The sequence below is a fragment of the Cupressus sempervirens genome, chromosome 9 (assembly GCF_028749045.1).
Source record: "Cupressus sempervirens isolate cs-2001-9-10 chromosome 9, ASM2874904v1, whole genome shotgun sequence".
Classification (NCBI taxonomy): domain Eukaryota; kingdom Viridiplantae; phylum Streptophyta; class Pinopsida; order Cupressales; family Cupressaceae; genus Cupressus; species Cupressus sempervirens.
The window spans coordinates 514,293,328-514,309,955 of NC_143126.1; the positions used below are offsets into that span (position 1 = coordinate 514,293,328).

Sequence of the window (16,628 nt, forward strand, 5' to 3'; positions counted from 1 at the left end):
AATTAATTACCATTTTAATGATAATATTGAGAAGACGGCCTCAACATTATATACTAAGAGTTGATTCCTATACCAAAAATATTAAAAAGTCAAAGTTCACTAATTAATTTTTCCACCGGTACAAACTATTAATTAGAAGATTCAAAACAACTTTGGAACAAAGATTTCGATAAGAACGAATCAAAATAAGATGAATATTTATAAAAACTGAAGATCAATCAACGACAACTATAAAATAATATAAAGATTTAGAATAGCACCAAACATAGAACAACGCCCGACATAAGAAGCGTTACTACATGTTTAAACTGAAAGAAAACAGGTGGAAAGATTTGAAATAGCTGCGAACACGTTAGAGCTAAAACTAAAAAGCAGTCATGGCAGATCAGCAGGGTGGATTATGAGCTCCTTCCAAAACCTTTTTCCAGGCGGGGCGAGAGGAGATGCGTTCCCACCACGCATTCACATTTTTGCGAGAGGTAATGACGTGTTCTTTGCGAGCTCTGATGAGGGAATCGATTTGTGAGAGATGCAAAAGATCGGCGACGCTGAAAAAATCCCCGGCCAGATACTCACACTTTGACAGCCTCTCTTCGTATACATCCAACACTTTCGCCACCTCGGCTTCGTAAATAGAATGTTGGCGAAAGAGATAAGCGCTGAGCCTGAGCGCCTCGACCTGAGACCACTGCTCCACCAGCGCCCTCTCCTCCTCCGTCTTCCCCAGCAGATTATCGCCAATTCCCTGCGCCCCCTCGTATTTCCGGGCGGCTATATATTTTACTATTGCTCTCGACTCTGCAATCATTAAACATGATCATCAATCCGTACACAATATTTACAAGGAAACAAACAGTTGTACGCGGCAGAGTTCGATTTGTACCGAACAATGTTAGATTGCCGTCTGTGATGACGGGCACCTGTCCAAATGGCTGCATAAACAGTTGGTCATGATGTAATTAGGAACGTAGGAAATAGAGAAAGTGGAATATTTCATGTATTTTCTTACTCACGTTGAGGGCGAGAAAAGCAGGTTCTTTCTGGGCGCGCGCTGAGAAATCGACGGAGACGAATTCATATTCTATTTGCTTTTCATTTAAACAGGCCAACACGTTCTGCGTGTGCACCGACCGGTAATTCCCGTGCACTTTGATTTTCGCCATGTTGGAACTACCTGCGGGCTGCGACACGTTTTACAATGGTATAAGCATCGTGAGCTCTGGATTTACAAGGTAAGACGCAGGTTACTAATCATAAAATAGAAAATCAAAAGCATTGGACAAAGAAATTCAAAACGGACTAGAAAGCGTACCTGCGTATAAGCCTATGGAAATTGTGGTGAATGAAAAATATGTGGAGAGTATGATTTATATTGTTTAGGCAGGCCGACACTGTGCGAAAATAGTGTATCAGTCCGCAATGCAGAATGTAAGGCCTCTGAGATCCTCTGCATTTTCTATATTTAAATTTCCATTGTCACAATCCATATTTGATTCTCTGTCTCAACAATTACTCGCTTTAAATTAAAAATAAATGAATTATATGCTCAGGATTATATTCCAAAATAAGGTGATACATTATTGCATCTTTTATAAATAACGGCATGATTTGAATCTTAAGATGCGAATAAAACTAAAATCTGGAGGAATACACAGACATTTATATAAAAGAATTACAATAACAATAAACCCTACAAATTCGTGATAGAAAGGAGACCTCGCGGGAGACAGTAACGAAAAACATTAAATGGTAGAAAAATTTACTTCTGACAGATAACGAAAATTATCAACGAATTCGTCGGCGTACTGTCTCATGCTCAAAATGTAAGTTGGACTTTGTTGGCCGCGGGCATAGGAATGTAGAATAGGCATGTAATATTGGAAATAGGAATGGCTATTGCAATAACAGTTATTTTTTTGGAATGGGTATAAGCTCATTTTAGAGGCAAAATAGGAATATGTATTCCTATTGGCTATTCTAAGTGACGAACCAAACAGAAAATAAAAATTGTATTTCAATTTTTCTATTGCTATTCCATCAACCAAATGAAAATGCTTAGACATAAAGTGCCGTACATTATTTACTCTAGAATATATATCCTGTATTTCTTAATTTCATTGTCTAAATGCAGCTTTAAATTTATTTGTTTATTTTGTTACAAATATATTTTTAACTGTGAAAATTTATTTTCATTGCAGATTGTCTGTAGTACAGTCAAATTATTATTTGACCGCATTCACAATTGACTTTCAAGTATCATCAACTATTTTCATTTTTACTTAAATTACATATTTAATTAAAAATGAATTTAATCATTGTCTTTAATATTAATTAAAATGCTTTTTCCCTTAAAATAGTAAAATTGGATTGGATATTTTAGATCTAAGCTAAAGGTTGATCATGATTTCTCAATGTAGTGCAGTGGATAAGTTATTTTGTAATATATTTTTATTGAGAAAAACAAGTGTATTAACCATGTGTTCTAAAAATCATTAGACTAATGCTTAATAAAATAAATATTAGGAAAATTTTCAGTAGTCATGGCAAGGTTCACAATTCTTCCAAGATTAACCACTTTTAAAAAGACTAATAGATGGTGAAAAAAGATACTTTTGATATTTAATACATTCACACAAATTATAAAAATGAGATATGAAATAACTAAATAAGATATTTAATTATTAGGATTATAACTAAGTTAGAGGTTAACAATAGGGTAAGTCACATGATAGGATGATTCAAATAGGGTTAGAGTTCTAATAGATTAGTGATTTTATTATTATTTTATAGGACAAGGTAACTCTCATTATAGTGTTGGGTTGTATTAGAGTAGTGATTCATTTATTTTTCTACCAACCACTAATCCTAATCTTGACCTTCACTCTATTTCTATATCTAATAATAACCCTAACCCTAATTTTAACCTTAAACTTAACTCCAACCTCAAATTTAATTTTAGTATAAATCTTAAAAATAATATTAACTCTAACATTTTAATAAGAATAACCTAACACCTAATCCTAATACTAATCTTGACCCTCATTATAACCATAGCCATAACCCTAAATATAATTGTAATACTAGGATTAATTCTATTTCTATCTTATCAATTTATGTCCATAATCTTAATCAACCTAAGTCCAAAATTAGCCTTAACCTTGCCAATAATTTTGGTCATAATATTATCTCCAATTTAACCCTAATTTTAATCTTAAACATAATCATCACCATTTTTTTATAACAATTTTATCTTGACAAAGACAAGGTTGTCCTAGGTAGAACAAAGATTGATAAAGCTGAATCAAGGATTGAAGTTTGATAGGTATTTCCCCCTCATGATCAAAATCGAAATGAAATAGAGGAGAAACAACAAATTGATAAGTTTGATCAAATCAAACTAAAGATAAGGTTCTTGATGTAAGATGAAAGATATAAGGATCACAGAACCAATGTAGATCGTCAAACATGAAAGATTATACCCTAGAGTTGAATTAGAAGAAAAGAAGTGGGGTGAAAGAAAATGGAAGATATAAATTTCAAATAGGTGGAAAGAAATGGAAAGAAGAAAGAGAATTTGACTCAAGAAAGAGAATGCCTCAAAATCAATCAATTGTTTAATATAGAAATTTTCGATTGAGATCATGAAAGAAGATAAGGAAATGAAGATCAAGACATGACCACACTTGATTAAAAGTCCACAAGAAAGATGCAGGAAAACCCTCTTAAACTCATAATGCAACCTAAAAATGCAAAGTAACATGAAGTCTAACAATGCAAGCTACATGAAAATGCAAAGGTGTACTTGTAATAGAGCAACTGTAACATAGGATTTTGTGTTCATCATTCATTAGAGAATGTTAAGGAACTTATTTTCATCATTTGGCCATTATTAACAAACATCAAAAAATCAAAAAATCATCACTAATCACAAGTGCAACTATGAAGCTATGAATGTGATTTATATCGGATTGGAATGTGGAAAGATTCTAACATAAGCATCAAAGACATAAAGATCAAGATGACTTACCCAATTTAATGTAGCAAAACCATACTTGCATCAAGGCATATATGTTGGGATGACCATAAGAATGATTGTGCAAAACTAGTCAAGAATGATGCCTCAAATCTCCTAGAAAAACTAGTCAAGAATGATGCCTCAAATCTCCTAAGTGTTTCAAGGGGACAACAAGAGACACTCTAGAGTTTTAAGACCACACCCACAAGTAGAAAGCAAAGAAAAATATGCTTCATGCCCCATGTCCTCTAGCTATGCATACTAGAGAGACTTATTAGACAATAACACTCAACAAAAATCAATAGCAGTCAACACAAAGAAAAGATCATGGCATAGCTCAAGCATAAGTGTTTGTGTTTAAAAATCTAAGTGTGTTAACTGATACTGAGTTCCAAGGATAAGGATTGAATTCTTGCAAGTAGGTAAGATCACATGATAAAACTAGGTAAGACCAAACCAATAAGTTTTGAAAAAGACTTGATGTCAGGGGTTCATGTATTGAAAAATACAGTTGGGGTGGTGTTGAAAAACACCATTTGCGAGGTGTCCTAAAGACTAATGCATCTAACATAGTTATGCACCCCATAGACAAAGACAAAGACCAATTCCAAACCAAGGCAACAAGGACAAGGCATGATGGAGAAAGGCTAAGAGTTGAGGACACACGCTAAGAAATAGGGGTGCAAAGGCCTCAAGTAGCGCTCCTTTCCAGGTTTTCACCACTTGGATTTTATGGCAATTTTTTAATTTTATTTTTTGTATTTTTGGAATATATAATTTTTTTGGAGATACATCAAAGCTCCTATTGCTAAGTTTTCACTAAGATGATCCTTTTTTCAAGTCATTTTTTGATTTTTAGAATTTTTGACAATATATTATTTTTTTGGATTTTTGAAATATATCATTTTTTTGGGATTTTTTAAGGATCAATAAATATATACAAAGGATGCCCCTAGACAGAATGGACATCAAACTCCCAAGCAAGATCACATCGTGTAGTTCCAATATCTAGTAAGGTGGAGGACAAGAAGGATTATCAAGTTGGTGGAAGAAATGGAAGACAAGAGAATGGAGGAGAATGAAGAGAAGAAATCCTCAAGGGAAAACTCCTCAAGAGTACCCAAGCTAGGGAAAAATTATCATGCAAAGCACATTTGGACAAGAAATGAAAGGCTAGCATAGGATAAGTCACAAAAGTGTTATGCAAAAGTAGGAAAGGATGTAGTCCAAAGAAGTAGAAATGTCAAGAGGCTTCATAGAATCATGTTTTACTCTTTTTTATTAGATGGAGACCAAATGAAAAAAGGATAGTAGAAGGATATAATGGAAGGAAGAAAATATATATGGAGTATAAACATGAAAGGAATGAAAGAAATATCATCATAAGATAGCTCACAAGATAGCCAAATATTTTTGTATATCTCAACATTGTCAAGAACAAAGCAAGATGACATAATTGATGAAATATGTAGAAGAACTACACATGATGCCTGATTGCTAGGTTTTCGTCATGGTACTTATCCCAGGTGCCACAAGGGAGTGGTTTTCACCATTGGACGAATTTATTTCTCTTCAATTTTGCTACCAAGGTGCCACAAGAAGTGGTTTTTGCCAAGGTACACTTTCAATTTTTTCATTTTTTTCTCTCTATTTTTTTTTGAATTTTTTGGAAGAAGGCAAGATTTTTAGATAATGCTCCTTGAAAGGATGAACCATGATATGCCAAGGATTCAAAATGATATGCTTAAGGATATTGACAGGGAAAGGAAGATGGAAGAAAAAATGGAAGACAAGGTTTTGTGCAAAGCAAGTGAGGTTGGAAGATAGGAGGAATACGAAAATGAGGAAAAAGGATAGAAGGTAGAAGGATTGTGAATAGAAGGATTGTGAAAGGGTAGACAGAATGGAAGGCAAGATCAATGTCAACACACACCTTGAAGGGTGGCCAGAGGATGGAGGAAATGTAAATGAAGGAATACATGAAGGAATATGGTGAATGGATAGAAGAGGTTGTGGTTTAGGTGCATGGAATGGAAGAATTCTTTTGGAAGAAGATGAGGTGGAAGTATTTCGAAGCTTGAATGTCAACTTCACTTGTTTCTCAACATTAGACTCTTTCAAGAGATACTTTGGAATCCATATATTCGTAGGATTTTCATTTCTTTTTGATGATTTAGAGAGAATATCTTTAATGATAGATTTGGGAACCCATACTTGTTTTGTAGTTCTCTTCTTAGATATTTCTTTTGACTTTATGCCTCTGTGTCGATTAGAGGAGACATGGTGATCTTCTTTTTAAAATGGATTCTTGTATTTCTTCTTTTTCTTGTATTGAACATTAAAGTTACTTCCAAAAGACTTGGGACTTGTGGAAGAAGAAGGAGGATATGACTGGTTTAGATGGGTGGGTGGATGAAAAGGGTTCAAGGATATGCATCTATGTTGATCATGAGGAAATATAGGAGATGGAGGGATGTAAGGAACCAAGATCGATGATGACTTAGGATAGTTAGGAGGGAAAAATGAAGGGACATAAGTGCCCAAGATGGAAGGAATACATGAAGCCCTTGGTATTGGTGGAGGAATTCCAAGGATGGATGTGGAAGATGAGAAATGATAATCAATAATTCCATCAACATCTATATGACAACCAAGGACATCAAAATCTTTAGAGTGAGCATTAGAATTTTCAATTAGATCAAGACCATCATGAATTGGAGAAACTTCTTTGATAGGATTGTTTGGAACTTGAAAAGACTTGGGAAGAGTAGAAAGTGGAATTAAACATGAAGTGGTAGATCAAGAAGATGGAATACTTTGATCTTGACAAGGATCTTTGGATAGAATAGGCATAAAACTTTGATCACAATTTTTAGTAAGCTCGAGAGAAATAGTGGATGTAGTGTCTTCATCATACTTAAGAGGTGGATAAGACATAGGATATGGAAGAGTGACATCTCTAAGGAGATGAAGGGGTGCTTGATCTTGATCTTTCTTGACATTTTTATCTTTATCCTTTTCAGAGTCCTCTTGATATGGAGCCACTTCTAAGGAAAAGGGAGTATATTAGGTTTGCATGATAGGATCTTGAAGGGGTAATGAAGGACTAGCTGAAGTGAGCATAGTAGGCATAACATCAAATGAAGGTTGAGCATCTTTAGTCTTAGTATAATGAACAAGGTTTGTAGCCAAGTGTAGATTAGCTTGAGTTTCTTTCAGAGGTAGCCCTTGAGGATACACATAATCAGTGCAAAAAGCATTAGGATCTTTGTGTGATGGAGTTATGTTGGATAGCTTTGAAGTTTTAAGAAGTTCATGATTGTTAGAAGAAGTGGATGTATCAAGGAGATGACCACTTGAAATTGGTTCATCAACATGATCTTTCTTAAGAGAGGCATCTTCATTGCATAAGTAATTAAGAATTTCAACATCAATGATTCCATCATAATTAAGATCTTGAATTTTACATTTCAACGTAATACAATCTTCAATTTTATGACCTTTATTTCTCTGGTAACCACAATAGTGATTCTCCACCAAGGTGGTTTCACCTTAGGTTCATAAGGTCTAGATTTGTATGGTAAAGTAACTATCTTGTTTGCAACTAAGGTCTCAAGCACCATATCATATGAAAATCCCAAAGGAGTAAAATTTCTCTCAAAAATATGTCTAGGACCATTTTTTTCATTCTCATCTTGGTCAAAGATAGGTCCATCATGAAATATTGACATATGGTTAAAGGAGTTATTACACTCTTTCTCTCTCAGGAGGTCTTTGGATATAGAAGATGAAGACAATTGATATCTCGGAGTAGAAGATGTAGACCTTAAAGAAGATGATTCATGTAATGATATAATCTTCTCCTCTAAGAAATTTTCAAATTCAGATTGCATTCCCATTATGCACTTAGTCAAATAAAGGTAAGTAGGATCATTTGTCTATTCTATTTCCAACAAGGCTTGTCTCTCCAACTCTAGGAGTCTAAATTTCTCTTCCTTTGCAGCTCGTTTGTCTAGGAAGGATTTCTTTTTATGCTCAAATTTCTTAAGTATTTGGTGACTTCAAACTAAGGGTAATTAGTTAAAAACAACTTGAGGTCACTTTCCTTGATCTACTTGATATCGTGTTGTAACTGACATGAAATAAAATACTAGTTTATAGGACAACCCTAAGAAATGTTAGTACCAAACTAGAATAGTAAAAGCACTCACTTGTCCAAAAGAGAGATGATAAGATAGAATTTTTCCAATAGGCATAAACCAACACTACCACAGAGGTACCCACTACTTTGGGTGAATACCCTAGCACATATGGATCAAGAGGATGATTTAACCAAATTACAATTAATTTAAATTGAATTTGAATGGAAGTGAATGGAAAAGAGATGACTAAGACTCTTTAAGCGTGTTATCAAAGAATCCAAAGGTTTATCTTCTCAACAAGGACAGTTTCTAATTCATTGACTCTAAGTAAGGTCATTAGTAAAATCAAAGATTTCTAATCAAGAGGTCAAAACACAATAATCCAAGGAGCAAACAAGCTTCCAATAGCGGGGTAAGTGACCTAAAATGACCTAGATCAACCAAGGAGGACCAAAAAAGATAGGATAACAAATTGAGAAAGATTTCAACTCGAGAACTCAAATTTTTTGTTCATTTTAATTGACCAACTAGATACATCAATAGATTTTTATCATAAATTAGGCACGTAAGACAACACTTAGGGAGTTCAATCAAACATCTACAAGTAATGAGAAAGGGATAAAGAAACCTTGTGCGTAAACAAGAATAGTGTCCTAGTATGAATCTAATCCCTAGAACCACTACTGTGTATGTTCTCAAAATGTTTTTCAATCACACACATAGTCTTGGAAAAGAAAAATTGGGTTGCACTATGGTTCTTAATAATTTCCAACTCTACAAATCTTGCAATCTCAAGTGGGTGAAATCCAATCCTAGCACACCAGGGTTTTAACACATTCCAAGAATTTAATCAATTGGAGATGTTGAGGAAATTTGATAGCCCAACAAAAGATTACACCCGTGGAGATTTCTTTCATAGGGACATTTATATAGCAGGTGTTGCTACCATGGCGAAAGTGGCTACTATTGCTTGAGGTTCCGTCCACTTGGTTTACCCAACAAAGGGAGTGTCCACTATGGTTAACCCTCTCTAATCAAGAAAGACTCACATGGGGATTTAGTTTGGATTCAAGGGTTTCAAGTTTTTGATGTGCCCAAAAGGAACAGAGCATACTCCTCTAGCCTCTTCACGTCACCCAAACATAGAAAACAAATTCATTGACATGCTAATTTGAAATCACTTTACTAAGGTTTGGAATGCCAACAATAACCACCACCACTCTCAAGAGAGAATGTACCAAAAAATGTCGAAGACAAACCAAATGAGACAATGAAATAATATCAAATCGTTCCCTACCTACAAAGGGATCTATCATCAAGAATAGCTTCACATGTAAGGAAATTGAATGAATCCCACTGTCTCAAGATCACCACAAATAGTGTTCATAGGGCCTAATTACTATGTGAAACATGTATGCAAAAAAGCAAATCTAGGTCCAATTTTAGAGCACTGATCGAAATGTGAATTACGAAAGTATGTAAAACACTCAAGCCAAACACATGAGAGGTTTAATTTTAATTCTAAAGTCAAAATGTTATAGAGATGTATAAGAATACCTCAGATCCAAAGCAACATGCATATATCAATCCACTGATCTAATGAACCAAGCAAGCACTCCAAGAAAACAAGCAAACCAATACAAGGTATATATGTATTATGCATACCGTAGGGCTAGATCTCAAAATATGATTGTTAGGAGTAATAATAACCAAAAAATAACCCAAATGAAAACTCATATCATGCATTGAACCATGTGAAAATTAAATGCAAGTTAATCATTAAATGCCTCTTTTTTTTTTCTTTTTTTTTGACCTAGTCAACAAGATTGGACCTATGTGTCATGAAATAAGACCCAAAACCATAGAAATATAGAAAAGAGACCCCTATTAAAAAATAGAAGCCTTTCCAATGAATGTTAGAATTTTAGAAAAATATTTCTATTTGTGTTCTAGGGACCCATTTTGTCAAAATAGACCAATTTTTGTAAATCAAGTTTTTGAGCCCTCATATGAACTCTAAACTCAAAACTCAAAGCAACAACCCTATTTAGAATTCTGAGACCTTTCCAAAAATGTAGACTTTTCTTTAAAAAAAATCTAATTTGCACCCAAAAATGATTTCTCATGAAAAATAAAGAACAAATTATAATAAATATGAATTACCTTGAGAAAATTTGAATTTTTAATTGAAGCACCTCTAATATTTCTCCAACCTGCAAAAAATAATTTAGACCAAAATACCAAGTCATTTGGGAGATATGATCAAATCTTTAAGATCTAGGGTTTTTCATCTTTAGGAAAATCCACACAAGGGGGTTAGCTTAAAAAATAGCTAAAACCAACATGTAAAGGTGGGTTGCCCTAGGGTGGGCGCAAAAAATGTGTGCTAAAATGTTGACACACTTCTATGAGTCATTATATCCAAGATTTCTTAAGAATGATATCTCAAATGGTGACTCATAGCTCTCTATTTATGGAGTGCAAGGGTTTGTAATGGAAGCCCTCAGTTTGACCTAGTTTGTGTCCATGCATATATACCATAAAATGAGAGATTCAAAGATCAAAAAATGCATGCAAATGAAGATGCAAGCTAATCTAAATGATAACAATGCAAAGAAATGCAAGAAAGGAAATCTAATCTATGAAAGTTAAATATGACTCTAAGCTGATATGAAAATGCAAAGATGAAGTATGATGATAGAAGCCATGGATGCATGGGAGAAGAAGACAAGAAGAGAGAAGTTGCAATGAAGCTCCAATGTCCAAACCGTAAGGTTCAGACTCTAATGCTCAAACTCCTCCTCCAAAATTTCTCTCCAAACCTGCAACATAACAATAACATAGCAACTAACATTTATCCAAATGAGAAGGAGAGGGCTCCTTATAAAGGAAATTGTGGAGGTGCGAGGCTTGTTAGAAGAACAATGTGGGGTAAATCCCTAAAAAGGAAAGTAAGAGGAAAAAACCCACCACTTAGAGATATGTGCAAAAATAAGGAATCTTTATGAGATTTTATTTGATTGATTTACTTTTTCCATCAAAAAGAGAGCTCTAAGTGGGGATTTATATATTTAATTAAAAGAGGGATTTTATTTTAATTAAATAAGATTATTTTATTTATTTAAAAGGATATTTTCTTTTAATTAAATAAGATAAGATAATTTAATAAAAAGAGAGATTTTAATTAAATAAGATAAAACTATTTAATTAAAAGAGAGATTTTCTTTTGATTAAATAAGATTATTTTATTTATTTAAAATGATGTTTTCTTTTAATTAAATAAGATAATATTATTTAATAAAAAGAGAGATTTTAATTAAATAAGATAAAATTATTTAATTAAAAGAGAGATATTCTTTTAATCAAATAAGATTATTTATTTATTTAAAAAAGATGTTTTCTTTTAATTAAATAAGATTATTAATGAAATGATCAAACCTTAGGAAATATTGAAATAATTAAATTAATTACAATTTGATCAAGGAAACAGATTTGAATTGATTCAATAAAATATCATGATGCATTGATTCAGGAAATTGATAAATTGAAGAATCAGGGTCTATAGTCTAGGGGACCATTTTAGGGTGCATACACAAGCATCTTAAATAACGTCATGTTCATCATAAAGGTGACACCTTGCTCTAGTTCAAGATCCTTGGAATTTGAACATAAACTTTCTACATCATCCTAGATTAATTGTGCTCTTTTGTCACCTTAACTATCATTTCCAATCTTCTTTAGACATCTATGGGAAAGGTGGCCTAGTGGATTATAGTTGTAACACTTCTAAGTCCCTCTACCTCCAAATTTTCCTTTGGTATTGGACCTTTTGCCTCTAAAGCTTCCTCTGAAATTACTTTATCCTTGATGACTAGCCTCTCCTTGTGGCTTAAAGTTTTTCCCAATGCCATTAGTTACTCCTCTTGCTCTATTGTTCCTTCATCTTCATCTACTATTCTTATCCTATCTTCTCCTCAACTTCTCTTCCACTTTTAGAGCCAATTGAGAGAATTTACTCACTTTGTCAAGGCATAACAAGTTTAGTTCTTCCTAAATGTTCATTCTTAGACCATTAAGGTATTTTTCTACCTTAACACATTCTTCCTCCATAGTTCTAGACCTCATATAATTTTTTTGGAGTTCCTCTATATAGGCACTTACATCAATCTCATTATCCCAAAAATTTTACCTCTTCTTGTGCAACTGGACTTTGTAGTGCTCAAGAAAATAAAATTCCTTGATTTTTTCTATCATCCCCTTCCAACTAGTGATTAGCCTCTTTCCTTCCTTTTCTCTTTCAATTTCGACAAAGTTCCACCAAGTGAGGGTTGTTCCCCTCAACCTTGTCTTGGAATATTCACTTTTTGGTTATCAACAATTTTCTCACATTCAATGAAACTTTCTAAGGACTCCACCCAATTCATTACTGCATCAACATCCATCTTCCCACTAAACATGCTTATTTCTAGCTTTCCTTCCATGCATCCAGTCCCCATCATCTTTAGGATATTTAGCAAAGGTCTTTGGTTTGCAAGAACCTCCTCTTCAACAACATGTATAGGGGGCTCTTCTTCTTCCTCCTCTCTTCTTGGCCAAATTTTATATTCTCCTTTGTTCTCATCATGTCCTTGAGTTTTTGAAACTCTTCTTCAAGCCTTCTCTTCCTTGTCTTTGTCTCCTGTAGCTTCTTGGCAAGTTCACCATTTGTCACCATGGTGGATGGTTCACCCTTAGACTCCTTTGCTAATGTATGACTAGTATTATAACTCCTCAACATATCTATTGTGCTTTGATACAACTCAATATGGAGATCATGGAAAAAAGAGTGGTTAAAGTCTCAACCCTTACTCCTAGCATCAACAAACACACTTGAACTTCATATGTTGTTTAAACATCTCTTAGGAACCCCTACTTACTTCTGAAAGTAACCTGACACTCCTTATAACATCCTTCACTAATTTTGGATTGAATCAAATTAACACAATTTTGTGCTTGAGGGCAATGTTCCCTAAGATTGGCTATGAGGTGAAGTTTCACTCAAACTCGAACAAACCCACAACCTAATGAATTGGACACTCTTTTTAGGTCATATGAACAAGGAATCAACCATTAGTAAGCTTCTCAAATATCTACAAGGTATACTTTCCAACATGGGCTAGTAGATAGGCCTAATTTCTATTAGGTCACCCTAATAGGTATTTGATAAATAACTTACAAAATGCCCAAAAAACCTAGGAATAAATAACCATTTCATATACCATTTTGGTACTATTTTATAACTCCAAAATATTAGGACGCTAGCTTGTCAAATGATCACCAAACCAAAAGCATGCTCCTAAACCTAATAGGCCTATTTAGGTCACTTTTGTGAAGTACCAATTGTACAGATGGCCTGACCCAATGAAATCCTTAGACATGTTACATCACAAACACACATTCCATTTTTGCAATATATTAGGATTCCCAAAGTCATTTAGTCTAATTATTAAACTATTTTCCTCTATTTGTTGCTCAAGCACAATGAGATGTTGAGCCTATGGCACAAAATTAAAAATAGTAAACCATAAGATAAACCACCAAACTATGGAATATTAAAATAATTTTTCTCTACCTGGTTCTCACCAATGGCCATGAGTTTCCATCTATGGGAACTCAAGATAGATACATTCTTGTGTGAAACTCTAATAATGGAGAGGGTTTCAGACCTCCAGTGAAAAAATTGAATGGATCTCCCTTATTATAGTACCCCAGGACTTGAAACAAAATGAAATAGAAAGTTTATTCTAAGCCCTAGTCAAACATGCAAGTTGGTCCTTTCCACCAATCTGTACACATCAACACAAAGCCACAAGATAATGAAAATCAATAAAAATATGTTGCTTTATTAATCTCCAATTCTCGCAAATCTGTACAAATATTCAATATTATGTCCCTCTACCTATAGAGGCTTATTTGAAGACATTGCAATAGTTATAACTTACCTTGATCACTAAATACATGCATATCTAGGTAATTGCTCATTTTGCATAATATGTTGTGAATGTTGCATTATGCAACTTTGACAACTTTGACATTTTTTTGCATATTTTGCAATATTGATCCCATCTTGCTTCCTTGCATTAGGATGGAGATCCAAAATAATGTTAACAATCCTAAAGACTAAAAAGAAAACAAATATAATAATTTTTGTCCATTTGACCAATGTTGACCTTGGGTTTATAGTTACACCTAGAGGTGCGAAGGTCTTACTTTTGGCCTTACAGTGTATTATAACTTTATTAATACAATTTTATTTTTTCTCATACTAAATCTAATTGATCTATGATGTTCTATGAGGGTGATGCTCCTTCACCATACTCCCCATGTTTTAAAAACTCAAGTTCCTACTTTAGAACTAAGAGCCTGAATTGTTTTCCTATGCTTGGTTATAGCCTCTTCATCCAACCATGTTGCATCTTTAGGGGTAGGCCTTTCCACTTGACCAATTACTTCTTGTACTCACATTTCTCTACCCTCTTGACCACTTTACTCTTAATAATCTTCTCTAGTTGGACTGGTTAACATGGTGGTAAATCCTTTAGCTATTGTGAGTCTTCTTCCTACAAAGAATCACCTGCATCAATTTTGTAGTGCTCCTATTTATTCTGTCATTGAATGAAAAATATTCTCGGAGAAGGATGGAGTCAAATGTTTGGGTGTATTTATTTATTAGACATTTTTAAGAGGTTCCCTAGAGACTTGTTTAAAATTTTGGTCTTCCCATCATTTTGTGGGTGCTGTGTAGAAATGAATGAGGGGTTTTTGCCTAATTTCCTCCAAAGTGTCCTCCAAAAGTGGTCTTTAAACTTCACATCTCTGTTAGATATGATAGAAGAAGGTAATCTAGGGATCCTAACAACTTGTTTGAACAAGAGATGGGCAATGTGAGATGCATCATTTGTTGACTTACAAGGGATGAGCAATTTTGGTAAACTTACAAATAATGACAAATATGTTATCAAACTATTTCTTTGTTCTTGGTAATCCCATCACAAAGTCTATTCTAACACTTTCCCAAGGATTGGATGGTATAGGGAGTGGTTGGTATAACCCTTGGTTTGTTGTGACTCATTTAGCCCTTTGGAAAATAGTACATGGATCTAGAAAATTCCTAACATCAGTGTGCAATTTTGACCACTGGTAGTGTCTTCCTACTAGTTCAAGAGTTTTGTCTATGCCAAAGTGTCCCCCGATTGATCCACAATGTTTCTCTTTGATTAAGTTAGTCCTTATTGAACACTTGGGTAAACAGAATTTCCTTTCTTTAAAAATTAATCCATTTTGTGTTATGTAATCAGAATAAATACTATTATATGTGTTTGAAAATATGGAGAAAACTTGATATATCTACCCAAAGTATGAATCATCCTTATACTAGTCCTTCAATGCTTCAATTCCTATGCTTTGGATTTGAATTTCCTACACCAAACTTACTCTCATGCTTAGTCCATTAACTAATTTATTTCCTTTACCCTTGTTATGTTTGATTGAGAAGGTATAAGATTAGAGTTGTTCCATCCACCTCAAATTCCTTCAACTTAGTTTCTCCTATCCATTAAAAAAACTTAGTGGTTGTAAGTATAGGCTGTGAATTCTTTTGGTAAAAGTTAATGCCTCCATTTTCTAAGTACTTGGACCATTTCATACAATTGCTTGACCACATTCAGTTTTTTAGAGAAGAATGCAACATGTTTAAGTTGTTGGTTGAGTACTACGCCAACTGCTTGATTGATTGCATCAGTTTCTTCCAAAAGCAACTTGTTAAAATCATGGAGTACAAGTACAAGGTATTGTGCAATCTGTAGTGCCTGCCCCTAAGTCGCATTTCTGATATCATTGCCAAACTCTTTTAGGCCAATTTATGTTTGATGATTAGTATTATTATTTTAGAGATTATCAGATGTTGATTTACACTCAGTTTATTATATGATGAGATTACTTGGTACTCTATATTTCATGCATGTATGATGATTATTCAATATTTTCAGTTATCGATGATGATTAGTTAGATGGTTTATAATTCCATGTGCTTCTTATGGATACTTACCCCATACTGCATGTGTATGGTGTGCGTGTTTGTTTTATTTATGTATGGTGTTTCTGATGTGGTTAAGGAAGGGAGTCGTAGTCACCTGCTAGTCGGGATCTACACGATGCACCACTTCCTGCCATTGTCTGTTTAGCTTAGAATATTGTGTTTGTACATGCGTGGATTTTATGCAGGTTGCAGGTACCGGGTATCGACTTCCTTGAATTGCCAGGATGAGCGTACCCTATCGCATTGTCTCATTGGTAAGAGAGGGGAGATAAACTCTTAAGTCCAAATCCTAAACCCTTTAGCCAATTGTCCTAATTGATAATTAGGACAAGTATCTAAGTTAAGTACCCTCTGAATGCATCAAAGGATGTAATTTCGTGATTATAACCCTTTT

At 34.0% G+C, this 16,628-nt stretch overlaps 1 pseudogene; it reads right to left on the bottom strand.

Annotated features, from left to right (window-relative positions):
* Positions 1-385: 385 nt before the first annotated feature.
* On the bottom strand, positions 386-1,163 carry LOC149539615 (glutathione S-transferase F11 pseudogene; annotated as a pseudogene).
* Positions 1,164-16,628: the final 15,465 nt, after the last annotated feature.